Source organism: Osmerus eperlanus, unplaced genomic scaffold (genome assembly GCF_963692335.1).
Source record: "Osmerus eperlanus unplaced genomic scaffold, fOsmEpe2.1 SCAFFOLD_906, whole genome shotgun sequence".
In the NCBI taxonomy this organism is placed as follows: domain Eukaryota; kingdom Metazoa; phylum Chordata; class Actinopteri; order Osmeriformes; family Osmeridae; genus Osmerus; species Osmerus eperlanus.
In genome coordinates this window covers 1-7,352 of record NW_026911132.1, presented here as the reverse complement: position 1 = coordinate 7,352, position 7,352 = coordinate 1, and the positions used below count along the sequence as shown (strand labels likewise).

General features: G+C 46.0%; 1 long non-coding RNA gene across 1 annotated transcript; it reads right to left on the bottom strand.

The window, feature by feature from the left end:
- Positions 1–1,689: 1,689 nt before the first annotated feature.
- On the bottom strand, positions 1,690–6,331 carry LOC134015680 (uncharacterized). Its single transcript, XR_009929224.1, has 2 exons — positions 6,229–6,331; positions 1,690–4,027 (listed from the first exon to the last, which is right to left on the bottom strand). It is a non-coding gene; the product is annotated as an uncharacterized LOC134015680 (long non-coding RNA).
- Between the last annotated feature and the right edge of the window lie 1,021 nt (positions 6,332–7,352).

The window sequence follows — 7,352 nt, the reverse complement described above, 5'->3', positions numbered from 1 at the left end:
CCAGCAATGCCAGGGCTCTGGAATCTAAACCGCGCAGCGTGGATAAAAACCGGTGCCTATTTTAGTTCACTTCCTCTGAGCAACACAGAGATAGAAATGGCACGGCCTGAGCCATGAAACTCACGAAACTCTCTCTTTCTCAAACTGACAAATACGTCTGGTCTGGTCTGCTCTGGTCTAGACCTGCAGTCGTTTGCACTCAGTCCCCCGCCTGGGCAGAGGGAAAGATTATCAAAGAGAACAAAACCTATTCTGTGCTGTGAGAGGCTGCTCAGCCCCTGGAGAGCCAGCCAGTCAGCCTGCGCTTCAGACGGCCAGCTCTTTAGTCTTTCAGCTGTTCGGAAGTGGGGAGAAGCGCATTAGAAGGTCATTGTGTTGTTACATTCCACGAGTAGTGGCCCAATCTCCCTGTCCTGCCCTGTCCTGAGAGCTCTGGCTGGACATGAGCGGGCTTCTCCCCTGCCCATCACTCTGACATCTCACAACCTAAATGATTAGGATATTAAAGAGAACCGTGCACCTCTGAATCAAATTCCTTGCATGCTTAATTCTCCACTGCGGTTCTGGACTGGTTCGTTTCGTCCTCGTCCAGGCTAGTGTTACAGGCTGGACTGTCTCAGCTTTGACCACCTCGTAAAATCAGCTTCATAAATATTTTTCATGTGTTATTTAAATTAACTCAACTCCCCATGCATCGAGGCGGCATTCAGACAGGGTAAATCTGATGTGTTATTGTAAATGCTAGGCCACACAGTCAAAAATCTGAAAGAGGAGTCTCAACTTTACAATTTACTCGAATTGTAAGATACTAACACGCAATACATCATATTATTTTTCGAAGACATTATATGAAAAAGCATACATAAGTGTCTCTCAATTGAAGTGATGAACTTTCTATTGAATATTTGGTTGAGTGTTACAGTCCATACAATTGCTGCTCCATAATATAGTTGATAATCCAGTAATGCCATTACAAGTTAGAATAAAGATTTTGTCATTCAAATGTTACATACATGCGTCTGCTCAGCAACATTTCTAAAGTAAAGCGTGATGCAGAAAGGGTGACCTGGAATGCCTGTGTGATTGCAGCAATGCCCTTTATCGTTATATATCGTCAATATTTAATAGCAGGTCGGCCAATGAGCCACTTCTGTATGGCATGAGATCGTGTGAAGCCGGTGACGTTGTTTGGGGTCTAGACCTGGGTCAGATCTGGTTTCTCTCTGCTTCCTGGTTGGGATTAGTGACTGGGGCTGGTAACTCTTCTAACACTGGGCTCTCTAACCAGGTGGGCACTAAACGGAATGTGTGGGTTTGTATTTTACATGATGCTATATATCAAAATAGAACAAGGCCTGGACACCTTCATTTAGGGCTTTTCCAGTTAAAGAAATATTTTACTTGATAATTGAGTCAAATATTTGTGAAATTACATTTGAACTGCATAAACATTCAAACAACAATCACTAACACATTCAAGAAATTACTAGATGATGGTAATTTCTAGATTCAGTTGTACTATATTATAAACACTATACATTTCTATAGTATGTTCACTCAAATAAAATTTGTTTTTGCATCCGTCAGTATACATACCAACAGAGGTATGAACCTCTACTTTCACAAATCATAATTTTGTTAGAAGCCTTCACCATCGGTATTGCACAGAAAAGTATCAAGTGAAACAGGTCACAAATTATTTTTTATTAATTTAAACACAATCAAATAATAATGTCAAAAACATCTGTACACATCTTTTTGCAGACACAACAAACTTTGCGTTTCACAATGCGGCCCGCTTGGTGTAAAGTATTTCCAGTTTGCATTTATGATTGCAACATAATAAAAAAAGCGTGCTGTGTGAATCTATAAAACATTTCCTTGTCTACCTACCTATACGGTTACCTTGATCCTAGCAGCAATATGGAGATCCCCAGAGTAGAGAGAGAGGAGAGGGAGGGGGGGGCTGAGACGAGGGAAATCACAAACCTAGTGAGAAAGTCTGCCTGGGGAGGGAGAGAGGGGTCACCACGGTTACGTCCAGAGCAACAGTGACCATGTGCAGAGGATGGGGAATTAGAAACAGATCGAGTCGGTTCCTGCTTAAGAAATTCACAGTCTATAGCATATAGTACTGTCCTGTTCTTAAACCCCTTTCTTCAGGGGGCGGTTAGTGGCTTTTCTCTCAATCTTCAAAAGCTTCATATGGTTTCCCAATCCCCAGTTCCACAGCCCTATCAAAACAGGTGTCATGATTTTTAACTACTGCCGTTCAAAGTGAGACACAGAAGAACACAATTTTTTGTCAAAATAAAAACACTACTTTATACAAAATGACGCTTGCTGTACAATAGTTTTTTTTATAGCGCTTGTATAAAAGATAATAAAACCTATTAATTAAGCTTTTTCCTGAAAGATGACCTCCTAAATTTATTGAAATTGTCAAAATGGCTCTGATTAGGCAAGAACAATGAGAGGGAAAGTTTTAACAATTATCACTCAGTTCAATGCCAGGTTAGAAACCCTTATCCAAGTTATACGATATCGTGGCTGAATATGCTAGCTTCCAAATACATAGGGTTTGGGCTGCCAGCCGAGGTGCCTTAGGGGCACAAGATTGAGCGACTTCTCTGAATAAGTAAAAAGGAAAAGCGAAACATTATCCCCTATCAAATATGTATCTAAAAAAGTGGTGATTCAGAGGAGAGCTTTTGTCTTAAGATACGTGAGATGTCAGAATGCCTTTTTTTTCTGGGAGTATGGAGTTGGGATACTGACGGGGAAAACACAGCTGAACAAAATGAAATGATCATTGACACTTGACATCCATGCTTTTGGTCTTAACATAACGAGTTATCACAAAATCCCTTTATCTACATATTTGTTTAATGAACAAAACCTTAAACACATCAACACTTTCGGGCACCGCACAAGCTAATGTGCTACACGATGCTTTTTTTTTTTTTTTACTTCAATGAAAAAGCATTGCCATCTTTCAAGAGCATGTACCTAAATGAATATAGGAAGGAATAGTCCAGTGATTACAAATTTACACACAAAAAGATTTCCTCTGTACACGATTGCCTCAGCATAGTAAATAAAGTTTCTTAATTTTCTTAAATTATTAGAAAACCCATGTTTTGATTCTTCCATAAGAGCCTTCCTCGTCCTCTTGGTGTGGTGGAAATCAAAGTACTTTGTCAGGTGAGCAAGGCACAAGTCTTTCCTGGAGGTACCTTCCTGGGGACAGACAGAGCCACTCACAAAGTCTCCATTCATAAATAAAAAGCACAGGCGGCCAGGCCAGGAGGGAGCAGAGGAGGACGGCCATGCACTGTAGAGGTGGGACTGAGAGAGAGAGAGAGAGAGAGAGAGAGAGGAGAGAGACAGAGAGAGAGAGAGAGAGAGAGAGAGAGAGAGAGAGAGAGAGAGAGAGAGAGAGAGAGAGAGAGAGAGAGAGAGAGAGAGAGAGAGAGAGAGATAGGGATGATAGCAGTCCTCTTCTGTGGTTTTGCTGAGCCTTGGGCGTCAGTAGCTCTGCTCTCCTCACAGGTGTGAACCCTTGCAGAGTCCCGGCACATACAGGGCCGTAAAACACTTTGACGGCTTCAGAAAGCAGCCAATTCACAGTAACCAGGGCTAGCAGCTGCAGCGCCATAAATTCACTCTCCTCCGCTTCCCTCCGAAAAAAAGGTTTAGGGTTAAGACGAATTGTGGCCGTATGTCAACACATTGACCGTGTCACTCAGTTTCTTTCTTTTTTCTTCTCTTCTCTTGTTCTTCTTTTCTTCCTGTCTGGTGGAGGGCAGACGCCAGGCGACACAGGGGGGCCTTCTCTGGGCTGCGGGGGCTGCGGTTGGCGTGGGACAGGGGTCTAGGGTTCCAAGGGCCGGAGGTGAAAGGTCGCAAAGTTAGTGGAAGCTGGAGCTGGGCAGAGGTGGAGGTGCTACAAGTACTCCAGGTCCAGAGCATGGTGGAGAGCCATGAGGTCAGAGTGGCTGGAGATCCTCCAGAAGGGCATGTTGTGCTGGGGGAGGAGAGGAACCGAGTTAGCTCATATCCAAACAGCTCCTCAGTAGTCAGACACCTCATATACAAAGGATCGCTCACACACACACACGTACATTCAAACACACACTCTCTCTCTCTCTTTCACTATCCTTTCCATATCAAAAAATACTTGAATATTTGATCCCTTCCGGCACAAGACTCAGTTTTAAAACAACCTTCCACAGTTAAAGACCCAACATGAAATGATCTTTGGATTTCAAGCTCTTTCTCCCGTTAAAAAAACACTCCTGTCAATCACCCAGCCCTGACATGTGCCCTCTCTCCCCTGTGTGTGCTCAGCTCCGTGTCACACGCTGAGTCCTCTTCAACCCTGACACACACCGCTCGTTTACACAGGTCCACTCTTCTCCCAGCTACACTGGTCCAGGTTAGCTTCGGCTAGCTGGATGGCTGAATGGCACTCTGTGTCCTTTTAGCGATAAAAGGCTCAGATGCTAAAGCTGCCATCCAGGCCTCTCTACTGCGGACAGGCCTCTAAATGAGCTGTGGTTCCCAGGGAGAGGAGGAGAGAGAAACCTGAGTCGGAGCGAGAATGAAAGGAGCTTGTCAGGTAGAGTCCTCGGCCCCCCGAGCCCTGAGTGGGTGGAGACCATTACCTTCCCCCTTATCAAACGGACAGCCTCCCCCAGCCATATGTTCCGCCTAGGAGAGCCGGCACTGACCCTTAAAAAGCTCTTTGCTTTTTGTTTTGTAAATTGTCTTCGCTTTTAAGTTTAAAAGCTAGAGATGTTATCTACCCCCTCCTCTCTCTTTCTCTCTTTCTCCTTGGCAATGAGAATATCTTGAGGCGGAATTGTTTCTGGTGCTCTGGGTGTTTTAAGAGGGGGGTAGAGCGAGAGAGAGAGAGAGTGAGAGAGTGAGAGACACTGCTGGTCTATGAGTGTGTGCAGTTCTACTCTGTCACGACTGATCTGCAGCCCTTGACTGGTGAACCTGTCATGTTATTTCACCTTCCCTCTGATGTTGATGTAGAAACCTTTTACCGTGCAGCTTGTCACGCCTCTAGAACTACTCAGATGGGGGAAAAGCCTTATCCTCTCGTCACTGTCACAATCCCGCCACTCAAAACGGGTGAAATACTTATCACTATCATCCCTCTTTTTTTTTCTTTTTTTTTTTTAACAGTCATCCCTTCAAGCACGACCCCAAGCTATGCCTGGTCTTTCATGATGTAAATCTCAAAGTTTACTCAGCCAAATCATTATCTCTTTTTCTTTCATCCCCCCCCCCCCCTCTGCCCATTTTAATGCGTCCCCTCCATCGCCTTCCTACTTCCACTCTTTGTTTACTGAAAAACAGGTGAAATGAGAGCTGGAAGCTTTTCGGAGGGGAACTCCTTGTGCTCACCGTGACAGTGTGGTTGACCCCACCTGTCAGTGAAATATGCCCCAGCCCTCCTGATTAATTAGCTAATGAATATTTTGGTGCGTGTGGTTCACGGAGAGCATTGGGTTTACATCTAAACTTGGCAGAAAAGCTGAATACACAATTCTTGGCAAGAGCCAACATGAAACATAAATCTACTGACGAGCAAGAGAGAGAGAGACAGACAGAGAGACAGAGAGAGAGAGAGACAGAGAGAGACAGAGAGAGAGAGAGACAGATCTCTGATGCTGAAGCACCTGAACAGAGATTCAGTCTTGTTCTGGATAATTTGGGGGTTCTCCCTCTAACAAGCTTGTCATTGCTGTAAATATCCTGATTTCATCAACAAAGATTTAAGCCTCTCGGATGCACGCTCTATTTATGTAGCCCCTTGAAAGGGCCTGTCTAACATTACACATACAGCATTCACACTGCCCAGGGTCATGGGCTGAAATATATAATTATGTCCCCCCCCTTCTCTCTCTGCTGGGTGAACTTGAGATGACGGGTGGAAAGGCCTGATTATTCTCTCTCTCTCTCTCTCCAACCTTTCCTGCCAATAAGAAAATTCACTGATTAAAGAGAGATAATGAAGAGACAACAAGAGTTGACAACCATGTTCTGTGTACTCGAGGACTTCTTACGGCCCTCGGCCCTCACAGCGAGCCTTTACAAACTGAGCATCGGAAGGAGTACATTTTTCCTCAGTGGTCGAGGTGATCAGAGGGGCCGGGGCGATCAGAGGGTTCAGGGTGATCAGAGAGGTCAGGGCACACAGTACTGTCCTCTTACCTTTTTTGAGCCTTGCTCCTCTTCCACTCCGTCTCCCACGACAACGTAAACAACTTTCCTCCCGAACCTCTGGATTACTCTCTCAAAACAGCTCTCCTTTCCTGTGAAGTAGAGAAGGGGGGCAGGAGAGAGAGGGGGGAGGGGTAGAGGTGGGTTAACATGAGTAACCACAGGGGAGCAAACGTCCACAGAGGGACATGGGGAGACCTTTAAAAACACCAGGCGTAATACCAAACATAACAGAGTGTAAACAGTGCGGCCAGGGCCATGGGATGTGATAGAGATCAGCCCCCAGATAGCGAGTCAATCTGAAAAGCATTAAGTGTGTCGTTCTCCTCCCTGAACCTGGGACAAATGGACTTTAACAAGCTGAATCCCCCTCACATGCTCCGACCCTGAGCAGAGCAACCAGGAGGCTTAGCGCTCCCAGTACCTCTAATACACTCTCCTGACGATCTGCTGGAAAATGGCGCAGGAGTGAAGCTGGATGTTTATTTTGCATTTTAAACAGTAAAGGAGGGGTGGGGGGGCTGGGGCGGTGGGGGCAGTGTCTGTGGAATGACATAAATGTGCAGAAGTGGTTTCATATGCAAGGGCCTGGGAAGGACAGGGGTGGGGGGGAGAGACTGGTAGAGGAGGAGAGGAAGAGGCTGGTAGAGGAGAGGAGGAGAGAATGAGAGGGAGAGACTGGTAGACGAGAGGAGGAGAGGAAGAGAGGGAGAGGCTGGTAGAGGAGAGGAAGAGAAGAGGAGGAGAGGCTGGTAGAGGAGAAGAGGAGAGGGAGAGGCTAGTAGAGGACAGGAGGAGAGGATGAGAGGGAGAGGCTGGTAGAGGAGAGGAGCAGAGGAGGAGACGGAGAGGCTGGTAGAGGAGAGGAGGAGAGAGAGAGAGGGAGAGGCTGGTAGAGGAGAGGAGGAGAGAGAGAGAGGGAGAGGCTGGTAGAGGAGAAGAGGAGAGAGAGAGAGGGAGAGGCTGGTAGAGGAGAAGAGGAGAGAGAGACAGAAGGAGGGGGAGAGGAGGGCCTTGGCCCAGGCTCAGCTCCAGAAAAATAGGCCCTGGCTGATTAGGCCTCTTCCCTCAGTGAGAAACATGAAACATCAACCCTCTCATGTGTCTGTCTGCCC